This window comes from Mus pahari, chromosome X (genome assembly GCF_900095145.1).
Source record: "Mus pahari chromosome X, PAHARI_EIJ_v1.1, whole genome shotgun sequence".
NCBI lineage: Eukaryota > Metazoa > Chordata > Mammalia > Rodentia > Muridae > Mus > Mus pahari.
Window position 1 is genome coordinate 6,223,067 of NC_034613.1, and position 21,321 is coordinate 6,244,387.

The 21,321-nt window shown below is 41.0% G+C and overlaps 1 protein-coding gene across 2 annotated transcripts in view; it reads left to right on the forward strand.

Annotated features, from left to right (window-relative positions):
• Positions 1-794: 794 nt before the first annotated feature.
• The window catches only part of Usp9x (ubiquitin specific peptidase 9 X-linked), a 132,066-nt gene continuing 111,539 nt past the window's right edge, over positions 795-21,321 (forward strand). The window contains exons 1-3 of one of the 2 annotated variants that reach the window (XM_029534226.1): positions 795-891; positions 2,303-2,402; positions 12,235-12,350. The gene's annotated coding sequence lies outside the window, so the exon portion shown is untranslated. Of the gene's footprint in view, positions 1,157-2,302; positions 2,403-12,234; positions 12,351-21,321 lie in introns of both variants that reach the window. The other variant, XM_029534228.1, reaches the window with a different exon arrangement.

Consider the following 21,321-nt stretch of genomic DNA (forward strand, 5'->3'; position numbering starts at 1 on the left):
TAAATAGAGTAAACTCTATTCTAATCAGATCAATTCTAATTTTCTCCCCAGACTTTTAGATTCTGCTATTGAGTCTAATTTTTTTTTTTGCCTGTAAGCTATTGTAATTTTCAGTTCAAAAAATTGTATTTTGAGTTTTGAGACTTTCCTCCCCGTTTGTTTCAAATAAACATGCTTACAAAAAAAGAGCTACACAGAGAAACCCAGTCTCTAAAAAAAGCAAAAACAAAACAAAACAAAAATGCCAATGCGTGTTTTTTTAAATGACAGCTGTTTTAAATCCTTGCTAGTTGATTCTAACAATCCTGTCACCTTAGTGAATTATGTTTTCCCACTCAAGCTGAGAATTCCCCGATTCTTAGAGAATTCTTGGAGAGTATTTTTCAAAAACTGACGTTATATTAGTTAAATACTATGTTTCAGCAAGTCTCTCCTACGCAGCTCAAACTAGGCAAGGAAGGGTTAAGTTCCAGATTCCGAGAGCAGCGTTTGCTGACGTGTGCGCACGCGCAAGCTCGCACCTGCGCCTGCGCTCCTGGACTGCGTGTGACTGCCTGGCGGGGCGGGGCTGGCGGGGCGGGGCGGGGCGGGACAGGATGCTGGCTCCACTCTAGGCCGCTAACCGCCAGTCGCCTTGCGCTCTGTGGCGCCTCCACATTGCCTCCAGTAATCTGGCGGTAGCTAGGAACTCGTCAGCGCTGCGAGGGGGGTGAAAGTTCAGACCCTGGGCTGGGTGACGTCGGCGGAGGGGGCGGGACGCCTCGGATCTTCTCGGAGGAGGGGAAAGTCAGGGCTGTTTCAGCAGAGCCAAGGAATGGGAGGCGCCCTAGCCTCCCCGCAGGCCACGGCGCTGGGAATCCTGCCTTCCCTGCTATCTCCCTGAGGCAAGGGGTGTGTGGGAATGTCTCTTTACAGTTAGAAGGCTCGAGCTTTTCCTGCTTAAGGGTGGGGCCACACTGGCTTTTGAGATTTTTCCCCCCTTGTAGTGTTTGACTGAAATGGAGCTAGCTGTCATTGTGCAGAAGTTTTCTGTCTAGATAGAAAAAGCAGACTTTTCTTGCAGGGTGGGATTTTTGTTTGTTTATTTTGCTTTTCATTTTTCTGTCTGTGCCTGCGCTTTCTGGGGGCGCTGGCTTCTCCAAAACCAGTCTGGAAGGTATGGAAACCCACGGTCATGTGTTCATCAGGTCCGGTAGCCCTCAATAGTTCTGCTTTTCACCTCCACCTTATTTTATATCGAAATTAGGCATTTCGGGTGTTCTTAGTGGTACTGGGGAAAGTGCATTTTACTCCATTTTTTTTTTCTAGAAGCCCAGGGCCTAACAGTATTTTTTCATACGTCATCACAACCATGAAAGGATGTGTACGGGCTTGGTAGGCCTTTTCAACTGAATGGGAATCCATAAGTGAATAGTTGAATAGGAAGACATTTTAGAAAATCAGGTTCTTGGTTGGGTTTTTTTTTTTTTTTGTCTTTAAAAAAAAAATTGAAAAGATACATCCCTGCCAACGATTTTATGTTTCCCTGCTTTCAAGATTATGTAAGAGGAAAGAAGCATGGTTTCAGGGAAAGGACAATAAAGTCAGTTCTGGGAGTTTCTATGTTTTTACTAAGGTTGATTACTTTATAAGGATGTGTATATATTTAAAATATATAATTGCATACAACATGCACGCACGCACCACTACAGCATCGCCACAACCAAAACTGTGACCAAATCTATCACCTCAAAAATTTCCTAATTTTCCTTTCAAATTCCTCCCTTCAGTCTTTCCTCCCTGACCCTCACCCCAGGCAACCAGGGCTCAGGCTCTTGCTCTGTAACCCAGGCTGGCCTCCCAACTCACCATCCTCAGGGTTCAGCCTCCTAGGTGCTGGGATTACAGGCTTGCCATTTCACACCCATATTACTACTATCTACTTCTTATCACAAAATAAATTTGTTTAGAATTTTGCATAACTGTAGTAATAATTATTGACTGGCTTCTTTCACACATGATAACTCACTTTCAATTCATCCATATTACTATACCTATTGATAGCTTTTCTCCCTTTTTATAGATTTTTCTGTATGTATGGCTGTATGACAACGTGGCTATCCTTTCATTTGTTGATGGACATTCCAGTTGTTCCCAATTTTGGGCTGTTATAAATAAAGTGGCTCTGAACATTCATATGTAACTCTTTTGTGTAGATATATGCTTTCTTTGCTTGTGGCCAAATACATAGGAATAAAATGGCTGGATCATAAAATAGGCCCATGTTTAATATTTTTCTCTCCTTTTTCCTTTCTGTATACAGGTTGGAGGTTAGCACGGAGTGTTTCTCAATCATTTTCCACCTTACATTTTAAGACCTGGTGTGTCACTGAACCTGGAGCTCACCAACTCTGCTCAACTGGGTAGGTAGCCAGCAAACCCTAGGGACCGTCCTATCTCTCAGCTTGTCCAGGATTTCCATTACATGCGTGTATCACCATGCCCAGGGTTGTTATTTTGCTTTGTTTCTTGGTGAGGTCTCACTCTGTAGCCCTGGATGCCCTAGTACTCAATAAATAGACCAGGCCTCTGTCTCTGAAGTGCTGTGATTAAAAGCATGTACCACTCATGTCCAGGTTTTTTATGTGGGTCTTGGGAACAAACCTGGGTCTTCATTGCTTGCATAGCAACTGTTAAATACTTTACCACATGATTATTTCATTTGGCACTTCTCCTAAAGATGTATGAGAGTTCCCGTTTTTTCTGTATCCTTGCCACGCCCTGCACATTTCTTTGCATTTCTTGCCATTCTAATAAGTTAGAGTAGTATCTTGTATTTTTTACATTTCCCTAACGATAATAATGATGCCAAGTATCTTTCCAAGTGCTTTTTGGCAACTTAGGTACCATCTTCAGCAAAGTGTCTGGGTTCATTCCTTACTAGTGTTTCAGAGTTCTTTATGTATTTTCGACATAAATCTCTTACTAAAGACATGTCTGATCATTTTCAATAACCATATAATCCAGCAGTTCCACTTTCAGGTACAGATACAAAAGAACTGAAAATGAAGAGTCAGAGAAATGTTTTATAGCATCATTATTTACAGCAAACTAAGTGCTTATAAATCCATAAATCTCTACAGAAGGTGTGCTGTGACCATCCAATGGAATACTGTTTCTGTGTTTTTTGTTTTTGTTTTTGTTTTTGTTTTTCTTTTTGAAAGGAAGTTCTGACAATTGCTCTAGCACAGACGAACCTTGAGGGCATTAAGCCTAGTGAAATAAGCCAGTGACAAAAAGACAAATGTCGTGATCACACTTAAATAAGGTAAGTAGAAAGGTCAAGCAGGTAGGCGCAGAAAGCAGGATGCTAGCCGCTAAGGGATGTGGGGAGAGCAGAGTGGGCATTTGTTGTTTAATGGATGTAAAGGTTCTGTTTTGCAAAAGGAAAAGGTGAGGCTGAGGACATTGCTCTCTAGCAGAACACTCACCTAGCATGTCTGAGACCTGTGGTCAATGTCCAACAGCTCATGCACACACACATACACATGAGAAAGAAGGAAAAGAAGCTACCTTTTACTTAAAAAATGTATTTATTTTTATTTTACGTGTGTGTGTGTGTGTGTGTGTGTGTGTGTGTGTGTGTGTGTGTGCCTGAGTTGAAAATGCCCACTGAGTGCAGAAGAAAGTGTTGGATCTCCTGGAACTGGAGTTCCATATGAGTGTGAGCCACCTGACATGCTGAGAGCGGTACTTAGGCCCTCTGCAGTAGCAGCAAGTACTCTTAAGTGCTAAGCCATTTCTCCAGCCCACTGTACGTGTTTTGAACCATGTAATACATCATAATGACTTTTGTTTAGACAATTATCTTTTGAAGATATTTACCCAAATAAAAGCTATTTTAAAAATTCTTACAGGGCTCGGGTGTGGCTCACATAAAGCCATGGGTTCCATCGTTAGTGCAAGAAGAAATAAATGAACTTATATTTATCAAATGTGTTAAGCATTTCTGGCTTCATTCGTTTGTATAGACCCAGTCTGCCATCTGCTATAAATTTTCTTCTACCTGAAGGAAGCATGAACATGACTTGAACTGTAAATGGTCTTCACTACTGAGCCATCTCTCCAGCCCTTCTTTTCCATTCTTTTGAGATCAGACTCTCATATCTCTCAGCCTAACCTTGAGGTTGCTAGCTAGCAACTATGGATACCTTTGACTTTCTGATCTTCTTTCCTCTACTGCCTGAGTGCTGAGATTACAGGCTTCTATCACCAGATTTATGTGGTGTTTTGTATATAGCCAAGGGTCTGTGCATGCTAGGTCAACCAAGCTGTAGATCTATACCTAACCCCCATTTATTTTGTGTTTAAATTTTGGTAGTTTATATGGCTGTAGCTTCAAGTCCACTATTTTTTTCCTTTCCCAAGAGGATGAATGATACCTAAAAACAAACAAAAAGAAAAAGAAAAACACACACGAGCGGGGGGGGGGGGGGACACAGAACAAAAACCCTATAGCATTGGAGTTAATAGTGAAGTATTAGAGCTGGGCGTGGTGGCACACGCCTTTAATCCCAGCACTCGGGAGGCAGAGGCAGGCAGATTTCTGAGTTCAAGGCCAGCCTGGTCTACAAAGTGAGTTCCAGGACAGCCATGGCTACACAGAGAAACCCTGTCTCAAAAACAAACAAAAAATAAAATAGTGAAGTATTAGACAGTTTCTCCTTAAATTAGAAGTCAGGCAATAATGTCCACCCTCTCTATTTCTCTTCAGAGCATGCAGATCAGAAAGGAGGTGAAACTGTTTCCATTTGCACATGACATGACTGTTTCTTTAGAAAACCTTTAGGAATACACCCAACCACTGCTGACCAAATTTTTCAAGTCACAGAAGACAAAGTTCATGTTTCCAAAACTCAATTTTACTTTGATATGCTACCCCGAAACAATTGAAAAATACAATTTTAAAATGACATTCCATGTGTAATCTCATCAAAACCATTAAAATAGTTAAATAAATTTAATGTATATAAACCTTAATGCAACAGCACTTTTTTTAGAGAAAGGAAAGGGGAGGGAAGTAAATAATGAGATAGGACATACCTACAAATTGAAAGCCCCAGAAGTGTTGGCATGTCAGTCTTCCCTAAATTGATCTCTAGATTCAAGGTAATCTATATCCAGATATCAACAGTTGTTTGGGTGAAGATTGAAAATCTAGTTCTAAAGTTTATATGGAAATGTAAAGGACCTAGAGTGTACACAAACTTGTTTTGAAAAAGAATTATTCTCAGCCAGGGAGATGGCTCAGCAGGTAAAGGCAATGGCTGCTGAATTGGATTCCCAGACCCCACATGGTGGAAGGGGAGAACTTAACCCTCCAAGGTCCTACATGCCACACAATCATGGCATGCTTGCCCATGAATTTGTGTTACACACACACACACACACACACACACACACACACACACACACAAATACAATTTTATAAATAAATAAAAATTTAAAAATTTCCAAACAAGCTGGTCAAACTATCTATTTTTTTAATTTAAAAAATGGAGATCAGTACCTGATTCTCTGCACTCTCTACAATTTTGATAACTCTGGACACCATCAGTTATTATTTGTTTAATCTGTCTGGTACTTGAAACAATGTTTGAATTTGCTGGTGAGGTTGGAGTCTTTTAATATTTTATTAGTGATACGGTTTTTCTTTTGTAAATTGCTTTTTCATTGTAAAAGCTCTATGCCTTCTCTTCTGAGGTTGACTTTTCCCTAATCCATGTGTTACCAGGTTCTCCAGACTCAATCTTCTGTTAGTTTTGTTGAAGATACAAAGCACTGGGCAGAAAGGTTTTTTTTTTTTTCCCTGAAACAGGCTCTCACTGGGTAACCCTAGCTGGCCTGAATCCCCCAGCCTCTGTTTCCTGGGGCCTTGTGCCACCACACCCAGTTTAAGGTTTTGTTTTTTAAAGCATCCTGTGGGTAACATAATTTTTAAAACTTAGATGTAAATGTGTATAAGCCTTTCTGTCCGGCTTCTTTTTAAGTCTTATTTAAGAAATTATTCCTTAACCACCAGGTTTAGTGAGGCGGGCTTGTTCTTTACCTCTTGAAAGGTAAAGGCAAGCCTCAGGGGTTCAAGGATACTTGCAGTTACATAGAGCATTCTGTGTCCGTTTGAAGCTAAATTTGACCCTTAGGTCTCAAGAAAACAGAAACGCAAGCCAAAAACAAAATCCTCTATCACATGATCAAAAAGACATTCATAGATTACCTACTAAAATGTTTCCCAGATGTATTTTCTGTGCTCGTAGAGAATCTGTGTAAGACAAAACCAGGATGACATCATGCATACTGCTTTATAACCTGTTGTTATGTAGCAATATATTTTGAACATCCTTTCGTTTGAATAAATGTATCCCTAGTGTTGTGGGTGGGGTTTCCCGGGAAACAGACTCTGGAGACGAGAGATTTGAGTTCAGGAAGCTTATCCGGGAGTGCTTTCGAGACTGACTAGCATTCAAGCTCCTGTGGGGGAAGGGAGTGAAACAGGATTAGACTGGAGAGGACCTGAGGCAGTGCTCCAGTCGTCACAACGGCTGGAACGTTGGTTTAGAATTCCCTTCATCACTGTCCCCATTTGAAGAAAGAAAGCTGGGGCATTTGTTTGATGTGGGCTGTCTGTCCCTGGGGAAGAGCTGGGGATGTCACTGGGCAGAGCAACTGCCTTCTTGTGAGTACCATTCCCAGAACCAGCCAGCAAGCGGACCGACTAAGGCTGGTGCAGGCTGGTAACCCTCCTGGTAGCTAGGAGCCTTAAAGGAGGGGATCTTGAAGAGCGCCTCACCACACTGCTTGCTCCCCTCTGCAGAAAGCACCACCCACCACTCGCTCCTCGGGTTTGCAATAGGTGATTCTTGGCAGAAAGGTAGCAGTCCCTTTCATGAGGAAAGCAAAAAACTGGAAAGGCGCCCAGTAGGCTCTCACATTTCATTGACCTTACCTAAAATGTTAGGTGCAGGAGGAGCAGGGAAAGTGGGGTCAGGGTTGCCCTGATTTTGTGTCTTGAGTAAAGAACATTGCTGCTCCATACAATACTTCAGTGTAGAGGAAGAACATAAAGGATTTCTGACAGTATCTGCCACAAAATGGAGTATTATACAAATATTTTGAATAATCATAACTGTGTTAATGACACACATTTCATAATGACTGGCATTTTGGGTGTCTATAACATTATGTTGTGGTTTGCTGTATTGATATTAACAGCCTAGTAGTTTTTCCCTGCCCATGTCTTCCATTGTTTCTTCAGGATTGTCCTAGGTTGCTTTCTGTCTCCACAAATACTGTTGTCATAAAGCAACTTGGAGGGCTTTGTTTTAGATTGCAAGTTGTTGTCCATAACTAAGGGAAGTCAGGCAGGGACCTGGAGGCAGGAGACCATAGAGGAACACTGCTTACTGGCTTACTCCCCATGGTTTACTCAGCCTACTTTCTTATACCACCTAGGACCATGGGTGGCTGCAGTGGTGGGCTGGGCCATCCCACATCTGTCATCAATCAAGAAAATGCCCCCACAGCCATCCCTACCAGGCCAGTCTGATGGAAGTGCTTCCTCAGTTGACTTTTCCTCTTCCTAGGTGACAAAAAGTAACCAGAACAAGAACGAAGCGTTAAATTTATCACTTGGAAGTGCACCTTTAAAAGAACAATGGAAAACCTCTATGTGCACTTTCCTTGAGCATTAGATGAAGAGGCAGATTTTTTTCCCCCTGCATCCTTTTAGACACTGGATTTTTAACATTTTCAGTAGTTGTATATTCTTTTTTTTTTCTTTATAAGTACCCAGCCTTCACTCGCCTTTTAAATTGATTTTATTGGCTATATGTGCTTGGGTTTTTTTTTTTTATTGTCTGTTTGTAGTCCAAAAATGTGTTTTGAAATCTGTTAACTCGCCAGGCGGTGGTGGCGCACGCCTTTGATCCCAGCACTTGGGAGGCAGAGGCAGGCAGATTTCTAAGTTCGAGGCCAGCCTGGTCTACAAAGTGAGTTCCAGGACAGCCAGGGCTATACAGAGAAACCCTGTCTCGAAACAAACAAACAAACAAAAAGAAATCTGTTAACTCTGGAAAGCCTTGCAATATCATCTGTAGTGTGTTCTTTGTACTACAAGGGTTCTAGTAGGCAGATCTGCCTGGTTTTGCTGGTTGAGACATGGAACATACTAATTACTGCTTCTTTTTAAGCATCAGTCCAAGGAATTGCAGGGCATTTCGATCCAGTTTGCTTTATTTGTTTATGGATAACAATGAGATTGATGATTGCTCAGAGATCTTACTGCTACAAACCTTTGTCCGCACAGGGCTCTCGTATTCAGAAAAATAGCTAGGTGTCTAAATACTAGGACCAAATTATATACTCTCAGGGTTGATGGTAGCAGCAGCACATCTGCGCTAAAGTACTTTACAACATGAACAGTTCTTTTCTGACCTATAAATTACACTCTGGATAGTACCTAATGTATACAAGAAATATTTTGGGAACGTCACTCTGGAAAGTAAAAGGAGGAAATGGGGACACATGGAGTTAGAAACAACTGGCCATGGCATCTTGATGCGAAACATGACCATGCTATTTCAGAAGTAATTTACTGAATGTAAACTTTATGAATAATAGAGCTCTAAGCACCAGTTAAAATTTTCTTAGTGAAAAGGTATTAACAGCTATTGTTATAGTCAAAATAAAACCATGATGCTATAAATCTAACAAAACACTTCAAATATTTTCAGATCTCTAAGCATATAAATATATTAAAATTACAGGAATATTTTGTATTAGATTTTATATTACTTGCATTATCATTATAGCCTTGCATGTAAATATTAAATATTTACTGGCTCAGAAAAATATTCTTGGAGTTCATATGCACTTTAGATTAAGTATGTAGGAGAATAAATTAAATGGTATTTGATATGTGTGTGAATTTCAAAAGTAATAAATTGTCATTGAAATGCACAGTGAGAGGGTAAACTAAGTACTAAGAGATGGTATAAAAATATATGGCTCCTACACAAATATACTTAGCTATCTGTCAAAATAGTAAAGATTACCTCAATACAGATGAAGATGCAGACAAGAGCCCAAACATGGTAGCATGTCTTTAGTTTCAGCACTCAGGAGGCAGAGGCAGGTGGATTTCTGAGTTCGAGGCCAGCCTGGTCTACAGAGTTAGTTTCAGGACAGCCAGGGCTACAAAGAGAAACCCTGTCTCTAAAAACCGTCAAAAAAAAAAAAAAAAGAAAAAAAAAGAAAAGAAAAGAAAAGGAAAGGAAAGAAAAGAAAAGAAAAGAAAAACAAGAACAAAAGAACCCAGACAAAATGAACACTTTCTCTGTTCTATGTATGAATGTTATACGGTTGTATTTAATGTGGATCAATTTGACAATGTATAAAACAGGCACAAAGTAGACCTTGGACTTGATAAATCTGTACCTTTAAGTCAAGTTGTCTAAGATAACTGCATATCCAGAAAAGCTTCATACACAAGGATATTTACTATATAGCATTACTTATAATGACAAAAATGATAAGCAATTTAGATACCCTAAAGGTGAAGAATAATTGCAAAAATGATGAAGGCATTGAAACACTAAACTTTCGTGACTAAAGGACAGTAATTACATAGCAGAGTTGAATGAAGTGCCACAGTGGACTGATGACATCTGTATGCTGCTGTTAAGAGTATGGTGTTGAGCCAGGCAGTGATGGCACACGCCTTTGATCCCAGCACTTGGCAGGCTGAGGCAGGCAGGTTTCTGAGATGGAGATCAGCCTGGTCTACAGTTCCAGGACAACCAGAAACCCTGTCATGAGTGATGCCCCCCACCCCTGCCCTTCTGGGGGAGGGGGGAGGGGGAGAACAGTACTGGCGCTGAAAAAAAGCAAGGAGCAGGAATGTTTTGCAGCAAATCAGTCTTGGGGGCTGCAAGTCTGCCTATTTTCTGGTATTTTTCAAAACAAAAATACTGGGAAAATAAAGCAGGAATTAATAAAAGTGGTTTCCTAAAGGTGGAGGGAAGGAATTTAGAATGTTCAAAGGCGGGAGCTAGTTTCTTTGAATGTATTTTGCTTCATACTTTTTGTTGTTTTGTTTTGTTTTTAGTTTTGTGTAAAAGATAACCTTTAATGATAAGCATCTCTCAGTATTCAGACCCTTGTGGTGTCCAACCCACAGGGTGCCTTGGTTGGGCAGTGTGACCCCTTCCACAGTTACGTTTTAGACACAATGTAGCTTCCTTTTTTTACCCCTTCTCGCTCCTGAATCTTTTGTTCTCTGGGAAAGTCTTTGCTTTGCCAAGTAGGAACTCCTGAGGAGAATCTGAGACCCAATGAGAGCCCTGTGAGGGGCCATCTTGGAAGCCATGCCTCCAACTCTGAACCAGCCTTAAGGTGCTTGCAGCTTGGTAAGAAAGCCTGACTTGAGCGCCTTTAACCCATGACTGCTAAGCTAAGCTGCCCCAGGTTTCTGACCATGTCTATATGCTTGTTGTTTCACACCACTAGTTTGTTATATAAGCTGTTAAGCTGTAGTACATCACTAAATTGAGAACTGTAAAATTGGTTTTTAATCATTTAAAAACTGAATATAAGCAAAAAAGAAAAAAGGATAGTTTTTAAAGTTGAACTTAGGGGGGGGGAGGATCCTAACTATAAAGTGCATGGCAAAAGTACACAGTAATTATTTCAAGTGACTTAAAGTATTTTTGCTATGTATCCCCCTGTGTCTGGGTTCCAAGGACAAAAATAACTAGATAAATCTTAAATGACACTCAGTGATCTACTTGTCACTAGTAACATTAATATCATTATCCAAGAACTATTATTTGTATAGTGGAGTAAACCAGATAGGTTATTATGTTAACACCATTAAGAACTAAGATTTTACACATGGGAAGAGAGATGTAAATCAAGGAAATTAACTGGAAACCCTTTTACTCCTTAGACTGGAAATAGGAGTTTGTCATAATTTCCTTTTCTAAAAGGCATAATGTAGAGACAAAAAAGAAATTATACCAAAATGTCAGTCAAGACTACATGTTGATTGTGCTGTTTAAATATCATTTAAAACAGACAGTTCAGAGCTCCTTAGAGAAATGGCTAATTCCAGGTCCGAGGCTGGATAGATAGAACATGAACCTGGAAGATCCTCTTACTAGAAATTAAGGATGGAAATAAAACTGTACACTTTCTAAGATGCCCAGGATAGAACAATCTGAACTGTAATGAAGTATAATGCTTGTTAGTGTAGTTTTGTGGAAGGGAGCTTGTTTAGCACGCACAAGGCTCTAGGTTCAAACTCTACTACCCCATTCCTCTAAAAAAAAAAAAAAGAGCCAAAAACAAAAAACAAAACAAAACAAACCAACTTGTGATTGTGAAACACTCTACATATTGATACATAATTTTTTTAAAAAGCCCACGGGGTTCAAAGTCCTACTTGAATACATGTTTTGGAAGTTGCTAGGATGCCAAGCTAGTGATGATAAAGTTGGCAGATGAATGGAAAGCCTGCATCTTGTCTTTCCTTTATAAACTCTTACAGCATCTAGAATGATAGATTTACGTTAAATGCATTCAGGCTCAGAAAGAACATTGGAAGTAGGAGATGAGCATTTAGTGAAGGGATAATCTGAGATATGTAAATGCTTTTGTCATGAGTGTAGACAGTCCAGGCCTGTACAATTCATAAATGTTTATCCAGTCATTTGCTTAGTGTTTATATATTTTATTACAACCTGGCTTTTTTGTTATCATGCAAAATAACGGGCTTCATTTGGACACTCTCCTATGTATATAACATTGTACTGATATTCACTACGCCATGACTCTCTCCTGTCCCTCTTTTCCCCTCTCATTGGTCCCCTTCTTCCCTGAAAATAGCCTCCTGTCTAATTTAGATAAAGGACACCTTACTCTTTTTACCTCATTTCTAAAAATGACAGGCCTGTGTCATCGTGTCCACTTTTGGGGGAAGAAGGATGGAACCCAGGACCACTCAGTTGCTAGGCACACTGCCATCATGCTGTGCCTCCTGCGCCTATAGTCTAGATTTTGACTCCAGACTCTGTAAGCCACATATGTTCTTTGCTGGTGACTTCCTGCTTGGCTCTGGCTGTGAGAGGCATAGAAGGGACTGACAGGCTCGAGGAGGGTGAAGGAACTTAAATGCTTTTTCTTTTTCTTTCCTGTCAGCTTCCTGTGCCTCTCAGCTTCCCCCAGAGCCACTTCTCCTTGGTACCAGCTGTGCCTTCCCTGAGTGTCCAGCTCAGTTGTTTGCAGTTACCAGCTTCAGAAAATGTCACCATGAGGTGAGCAGCATCCCTTCATGGGGCCTGGGCCCAGCCCCACGGAGCTCCTCCTCCCCATACCTGAGACATCACCACTTCCATAATACCACAGAGTGTTCCTTTTATCCCCTTGGCTAGTTACTTCAAATTATTAATATGGCCTCCTTTCCTGACTAACAGAATCGCTTTATTAGTCACTGGTGAACTGCATTGGCTCCCTAGAGTTCTGCTAGCAGTTGCAACTGGACCAGTATATGTTAAACCGATCAGGAAGAGGGACGGGGTCTGCAGCACAGCCAAATGGCTTTTATAAAACAATTGATTGTTGTTGCACTAGTCTTCATTGTCTTTGAAAGACAGTTTATTATTACAATAAGACTGCAGCCCTCTCCATCTATACTCCCAATCCTGATTGCCTTCTCCTCACCCCTCTCATGAAGCAATTACTGTATTAGTTAGCATTGATGTGTACTTTTTAACGTATAAGTATTTGTTCTTTGAAATATATGGCATTGTTATAGGTTTTTAAATTTCAGCTCATGGTATAATGATCTTTTTTTCTAATTTCCCTTATTTACTAAATCATTTATTTTGGAAGTCATTCCACATAGTTTGTTTCTTTTATAACTACTGCAGGGTAGTGCCCAGCATGTATACACCATGGCTTATGGCCCTGTTTTAACTATCACAAAAGTTCTATGATTAATCCCAGTGTCCTTGTTGTTTCTCTAGGATAGATTCAGAGTAGTAGAATTACTGAGTCAGAAAGAATGTGTATTTTAAAAATTGTAGTGGATGTTAACAAATATGTTCTCTTAAAATACAGTTCCAGAAGCTGAGTAGTGGTGGCATGTGCCTTTGATCCTAGCAGAGGCAGGTGGATCTCTGTGAGTCTGAGGCCATCCTGGTCTAGAGAGTAAGTTCCAGAACAGCCAGAGCTGTTACAGAGAGAAATCCTGTCTTGAAAAACAAACAAAACAAAACAAAATACAGTTCCAGTTTTTAAGTATACAGACAGACTGGCAAGTTCCTTCTTTCTTGCTGTATACTTAAAATCAGAAAGTTTTAAGCTGGCATGCTACCCTTCTGCTGACTTGGCTGGTACTACATAACAAGGGTCAAATGGGTAGGAATGATATTACTTAAAGAGCTGTGAAATGGGATCAACGTGGCGTCAGTGCTCCACATCTGCGTTCTACAGGAGGATGTCTAACCTAAGGCGCCAAAGGACAAACCAAACGACCTGAGTGGCAGGTAGGCTACTCAGCCATGCAGAAGCCAGATCTCAGTGCACAACAGCAGTACCCTAGTATGCCACAGAAACCTGTGGATGTCCTTAAGCTAGGAATCAGGGAGGATGGGAAGGACTGTCCTCCCTCAAACAGAAGATGGGTGAGAAATGGCCTTGTGGCGCTCTCCCACAAGATAGGGACAAGGAACTCCCTTGCAGCAGCCCCTGTCCTTATCTCTGCCTGTTCCAGGAGCAATCATAGGGCACTCTGCCAAGACTCCTTTCAGACTGCAGTTAAGCCTTGCTCATGTGGCCTAGATGAAGATGTGCAAAGTCATCAGCATGTTATACTGGGGCCATTCCCCGACACTTGGTTGCACAAAGCTCTTCTTGGTCTGTCTTCTAGTATTTTGGACAAAGAGACAGGCCAGTTTTTAAACCCAGTTTCCAAATTTCCCAACTCTGACTTTGCCTTTCTACTCTTCAATCAGCCAGTTCTTGCCTGAGTTTGTCGTCCCCCCCCCACTTCCTCTCCCTCCCTCCTTTGCTAAACACAGCAAATAACCACCAATGCACACCTCACATTGCCTTCTGTCCCCTTTCCATGAAGTTATTGGCACAGGAGGCATTTTGTATGGCTTCCAATTTATCACAGATGACATTTTAATCAAGAATTTTGCTGCTTTTTAATGTGGCTCTCCATCTTTCTGAACTCCAATATCAGTTCCTTCAGTGCCCACTGCTCAGAACCCTCCAAAATACAATTGCTCATCTTATGATATTGGGCAGGTGAACAGGTCAAAGGGCATTCCTCTAAGTAGTCAGAAACCCTGGCTGACAGGGACTCTGTTGCTTTCAACACATAGCAACCAAAGTCCTCATTGAGGGGACAATGCAGAGTCATGGCCATTCCAACAAACTGGAAGGGGAGAAATGCAGTTAATACTATTGGAGTTTTATAGCCAACAATTTCTTCTCATATTCTACCAACTGCCATCTCATCAGATGGGTTGGGAATGTGGCTTGGTTGGTAGAGTGCTTACCTAGCATACTTAGGGCTCTGGGATGCATCCATCAGTGCTAATATGGAGTATGGGTGGTGCATTCCTGTAATCTCAGTGCTTTGAAGGTAAAAGGCAGGAAGAGCAGATGTTCAGAGTTATCTTTGGGTATATATTGAATTCCAGGTCAGCTAGCCTGGGCTATACGAGACCCCTGTCTCAACACATGTACACCAACACCACCAACAAAATGCCATAATTTCATCATATGGCTATATCTGCCTGCAGAGGTAGCTGGAAAAAAATGTGTTCCCAAAAGGAAGAGGCAAGCATGGCTGAGGTGAGCAGCTAGCATCTCTGCTACAGGTGTTCTGGTGTATGAGGATGGTGAGAAATACCCAAACTGTGAGCTTTTGTTAAAGGTAGAAGTACCAGAATCTGTTGACTCCAGGGTATCTGGTCTGAATAATTTGGAAGAATAGAGTAACCATATAAGATGGTAGAAAATGAAAACTCATGCAGTTTTGAGATAACTGTAAAATATACATGGAGACATCAAATAGGCAGTTAAATAAGCAAGTTAACCTCTCAAAGGTACACTCAAAACTGGGTATGTAAGAGTAGGGACCTTTGGGACAGTGACAGTTGTTAAAGCCACTGGACTCTAAACATGAATTTAAATTCCTAACACTGAGTTTTATTTGTTCTGCAAAGTACATTTTCTCATGCCTTTGAAACTGGAATGTATTTTCCATCACTGGGTGGAATCTTCCATCATTGTGATTGACAGCATCTTCTTTCCTTGTCAGTGGCATTTGATCTAGTGACGTATCTTATAATAGATGGTACCCCAGGCTCAATGAAACATAATAGCAGTAAAAAGCTAATACTATAAAATACTGACTATTGTAGTTAGGTACCCTGCTAGTCCATCCCATGGCTATGTTTATATGTAGTAATATAGAAAGGTGAAAAGTGGTGGTTGAGGAGATAGCTCAATAGCTAGTTAATCCCCCGAACCCACATGAAAAAAAGCCAGATGTGGTGGTATATGCTTACAATGATGGCAATGGGGAGGTGGACATAGATGAATATCTGGGGCTCACTGGCCAGCCAGTGTAGCTTTCTTGTCAATTTCTAGGTCAGTGAGAGACTGTGACTCCAGTGGGGAGCTGGAGAGATGACTCAGTGATTAAAAACACTAGCTGCTCTTTCAGAAGACCCAAGTTAATTCCCAACACCCATGCCAGGCAGTTCACAACCACCTGTAACTCCAACTCCAGGGATCTGAAATAACCTCTGTCCTCCAGTAGCGCTCCCACACATCTCACACACACACACACACACACACACACACACACACACACACACACACACACACACACACACACACACACACGACATACATGTGTAACCCCTACAGAAAGGGTAAAAACAGTCATGAGGGCCCCATCATGTATATCTAAATTTTGACTCTCAGATGAAAAATCACAGAACTCTGACTAAATGCTTAACCTCTCTTATCTAAAATGTAATGACAGTAATACCTAACTTAAGGTTGATTTCAAGGATTACAAGAGTTAATATGGGTGATAAGAGGAGTGATTAGTGCATAATAAACAGTGAATGATAGCCATTGGTGTTAAAATGTGAAAAGTGATATATGCATACAAATAATTAGTTATGGATCTCTATACATTACTGAATCTGTTTCGTACATCAGAACAGAAGAGTGATCATCTTTTTTGTTTTGTTTTAGACAGAGCTTCATGTAGCCCAACCTGGAAACATCTGCTCCTCCTGCCTCCACAATGCTGGGGTTAGATGTAGGCCTCTGCCTTGTGTAGTTTTATGGGGAGTCTTGGGATGGAATGTGGGGCTTTGTGTGAACTATAGGTACAACCCAAACTCTGACTTCTACATAAGAATAGGAGAATTAGGGTCACCAGTATTCATTGAAGCATTTTTGTTGGCAATAAATGCTTCAGCTTGCTTTTCGTTAGTGTTAAGAAGACAAAAATGCCATTTTTTAAAACTGTTGTTGTTTTTTGAGACAGCATTTTACTTTGTAGCTCTGGCTGGCTTTGAACTCAGAGATCTACTTGTCTTTGCTTCCCAATTACTGGGATTAAAGGCAAGGCCATCTTTTAATCTTTCAGTGCCTTTAATATTTAAAATGAGTTTCTTAGACAACAAATAGTAGGTATTTTCTTTTAATCCCCTCTGACTAGCTCCTTCCTTCTTTCTCCTGGTTCCTGTTCCAGCTCACAGGCCATCGCCTTCCTTGGTTGGGCTGGAGATGCCACACAGAGTACCATACATTGTAAGCCTTGCTTCTACCACTAAGCTACAGGCCTGGTTCTGCTGTCTTTTAATTGGTGTATTTGGCTGACTTACACTTCAAGTGGCTATCAATATAGCTCTATTTCTGTCTCCCAAGTTTGTTATTCCTTTCTGTTCTCTGACCTTGTTCTTTGATCTCTTCCACTCTTTTTCTACCCTCTCTGGTGTTAATTGAGCATTTTATATGGTTCTATCTTCTCTCCTTTCCTAGCATGTCAATTATACTGAAAATGAATAATCCCCTAGGGAGGAGCTCAGGAGCCCCACCTCAATTGAGACGCTATTGGCGGTTGATGGTTCCTGGTAGTGGACCATGCTCCAGTGAATGGCCTATACCTATAACAAATTGGACATGATGGGATGGGTTATTTTAAGAAAAAGATTAAAAGTGTGCAGAAAGTTGGGAGGCAATGTCAAGGTAGAGATGTATATCTAGGAGGAGTTAGCTGAAGGAGAAAGGATGATTATGATCATTTTTAAAAATCTCCCAACCAGGTGTTGTGTAACAGTTTCTTCCAAGATTGAAACATTATATCCTACAGGGAAGCTCTTTAATTTAAACAAGATATTAAATAACTCAAAATAGCTTCAGAAAGTTCCTGAAACTGACCAGATTCAGGAGGCCCCTCCCTGCCAAAGTAAAAGCTGACCATTTTCTCAGACTAGGAAGCTGGCCTGCAAATAAGACTCTCAGAGGAAAACCAAATAAAATAAAAACCTGCTGCCGGGCGTGGTGGCGCACGCCTTTAATCCCAGCGCTTGGGAGGCAGAGGCAGGCGGATTTCTGAGTTCCAGGCCAGCCTGGTCTACAGAGTGAGTTCCAGGACAGCCAGGGCTACACAGAGAAACCCTGTCTCGAAAAAACCAATCAACCAACCAACCAACCAAATAAACAAACAAACAAACAAACAAATCTGCAAATAAGATCCTGAGACCAGAGGAGCCAAGCTGCCTGGAAGAGGTTTAGAATAACTGAGACATCTGGAAATGACACTTTCCAACATGTTGAGCTGCCTGCAGGCTGTGCAGAGTGCACCAGGATCCCAGTTTTGCGAACTGTCACTCACGCTGGGTGGGCTTTGGTGGTGCAGCTGTCTTTGAGTCATTTCTATTTCTATAAGTAACCCCTTACCCATATTCCTATAAGTAACTGTAATAAAACTCATTGGTTCACCAAAATGGACTTAGGTGGTATTCATACTTTGCTCTGTCTGGGGTTCCCTACCTGGGCAAGTAGACATGTACAATTTGTCTCCCCAGGAAAATTTTTGTTACACAACACCAGGGACAAAAACATATTCTCAACTACTTGGGTAACTCATATAGGAAGATCCCTTGGGCCCAGTGAGTTTGGGGCTAGCCTGGGTAAAATAGGGAGACTGTCTTAGAAACAAACCCCAATGAACTTGCCCTTAGAGTTTGTAATATATATTTATAATTAATCTGAGTCTACTTACAAATAACTATACCACTTTTAGGTATTAAAGAAATTTCTAACAGAATATTCCTGAATTCTCTCTCCCATTGCTCATGGCATGCCTGTCATTTTTTTTAGTTATCTATCAGATATAGACACTGAATATTCTTCCACTATTATGATTTTGAGCAAACTACTGTTAGGTCAGTTAAGGAGAAATACCAATGATTTTATCCTACCTCCATTGATTTCTTTTCTAGCCTTCTCTCACTGGAGAGCTGAGTTTCTGACCTATATAATTGAAGAGCTTATTTGAAAATTTCATTCTAGATAATTCTACCAGCCACAAAACTTTGAGAAGAATCTTTATTTCTCCTTCACATTTAAAGAGTATTTTGGCTGGATACAGAATTCTAGTTTGTGTGCCAACCCCAGCACTTTAAAGATTTCATTCTACTCTCATGTTCAAGGGTACCAAAGAGAAACCTAAGGCCATCTTTCCTCTCCTTTCTTCCCAAAAATTCTACAATGAATATAATATTTGATATTATACAATTGCATATGATACCCAGGTACCAATTGGGGGAGGGGAATTTATTCTGCTTCCTGTTTTTTGATCCTGGATCTGCAGTTGGTGTCCATCATTGTTAATTTGGGAGAAATTCAGCCTGGCAGTGGTGGTGCACACCTTTAACCCCAGCACTCAGGAGGCAGAAGCCAGCCTGGTCTATAGAGAGAGTTCCAGGACAGCTAGGCCTACATAAGATACACTCAAAACAAGACGAAATAAAACTGGGGAATTCGGGGCTAGAGAGGTGGATCAGGAATTTAGGAGCGCTGACTGTTCTTGAAAGGCCCCAGCATGTACATGGCAGCTCACAACTCCAGTTCTCCTCACAACTGCTGTTCCTACAACTCTAGCCTCCATAAGTCCTGGTTCAAGGCATCTGAGTCCTTTCAGTCTCTTATCCATTCCAACATACATCAAGGCAAACGTATTCACATAAAATAAAAGTAAATAATTATAAATACTGTTAAATTCTCAGCCATTATTATATTAAATATTACTTTTGTTCTTTTCTTTTCAGTTCTTTTTAATTAGATATTTTCTTCATTTACATTTCAAATGCTATCCTGAAAGTTCCCTATACCCTCCCCTGCCCTGCTCCCCTACTCATCCACTCCCACTTTTTGGCCCTGGCGTTACCCTGTACTGGGGCATATAAAGTTTGCAAGACCTCTTCCCACTGATGGCCGACTAGGCCATCTTCTGCTACAAATGCAGCTAGAGACACGAGCTCTGGGGGTACTGGTTAGTTCATATTGTTGTTCCACCTATAGAGTTGCAGACCCCTTCAACTCCTTGGGTACTTTCTCTAGCTCTGCCATTGGGGGCCCTGTGTTCCATCAAATAGCTGACTGTGAGCATCTGCTTCTGTATTTACCAGGCACTGACATAGCCTCACAGGAGATACTATATCAGGGTTCTTTCAGTAAAATCTTGCTGGCATATGCAATAGTGTCTGGGTTTGGTGGCTGATTATGGGATGGATCCCCGGGTGGGGCAGTCTCTGGATGGTCCATCCTTTTGTCTCAGCTCCAAACGTTGTCTCTGTAATCCCTTCCATGGGTATTATGTTCCCAATTCTAAGGAGGAATGAAGTATCCACACGATGGTTTTCCTTCTTGATTTTCTTGTGTTTTGCAAATTGTATCTTGGGTAATCTAAGTTTCTGGCTAATATCCAATTATCAGTGAGTGCATATCAAGTGACTTCTTTTGTGATTGGGTTACCTCACTCAGGATATCCTCCAGATACATACATTTGCCCAAGAATTTCATAAATTCATTGTTTTTAATGGCTGAGTAGTACTCCATTGTGAAAATGTACCACAGTTTCTGTATCCATTACTCTGTTGAGGGACATCTGGGTTCTTTCCAGTTTATGGCTATTATAAATAAGGCTGCTATGAAGATAGTGGAGCATGTGTCCTTATTACCAGTTGGAACATCTTCTGGGTATATGCCCACGAGAGGTATTGCTGGATCTTCCGGTAGAACAATGTCCAATTTTCTGAGGAACCACTAGACTGACTTCCAGAGTGGTTGTACAAGCTTGCAATCCCACCAGCAATGGAGGAGTGTTCCTCTTTCTCCACATCCTCGCCAGTATTGGTTGTCACCTGAATTTTTGATCTTAGCCATTCTGACTGGTGTGAGATGGAATCTCACGGTTGTTTTGATTTGCATTTCCCTGATGATTAAGGATGTTGAACATTTTTTCAGGTGCTTCTCAGCCATTTGGTATTTATTCCTCAGTTGAGAATCCTTTGTTTAGCTCTGTATTCCATTTGAAATGGGGTTATTTGAATTTCTGGAGTCCAGCTTCTTCAATTCTTTGTATATATTGGATATTAGTCCCCTATAAGATTTAGGATTGGTAAAAATCCTTTCCCAATCTGTTGATGGCCTTTTTGTCTTACTGACAGTATCTTTTGCCTTACAGAAGCTTTGTAATTTTATGAGATCCCATTTGTCAATTCTTGATCTTACACCACAAGCCATTGCTGTTCTGTTTAGGAATTTTTCTCCTGTGCCCATATCTTCGAGGCTTTTCCCCACTTTCTCCCCTATAAATTTCAGTGTCTCTAGTTTTTTTTGGGGGGGGGTGTTGAGAAAAGGTTTCTCTGTATAGCCCTGGCTGTGCTGGAACTCACTTTGTAGACCAGGCTGACCTCCAACTCAGAAATCCACCTGTCTCTGCCTCCTGAGTGCTGGGATTAAAGGTGTGCCAGTGTCACTAGTTTTATGTGGAGTTCTTTGATCCACTTAGACTTGAGCTTTATACAAGGAGATAAGAATGGATCAATTCGCATTCTTCTACATGATAACTGCCAGTTGTGCCAACACCATTTGTTGAAAATGCTGTCTTTTTTTCCACTGGATGGTTTTAGCTCCCTTGTCAAAGATCAAGTGACCATAGGTGTTTGGGTTCATTTC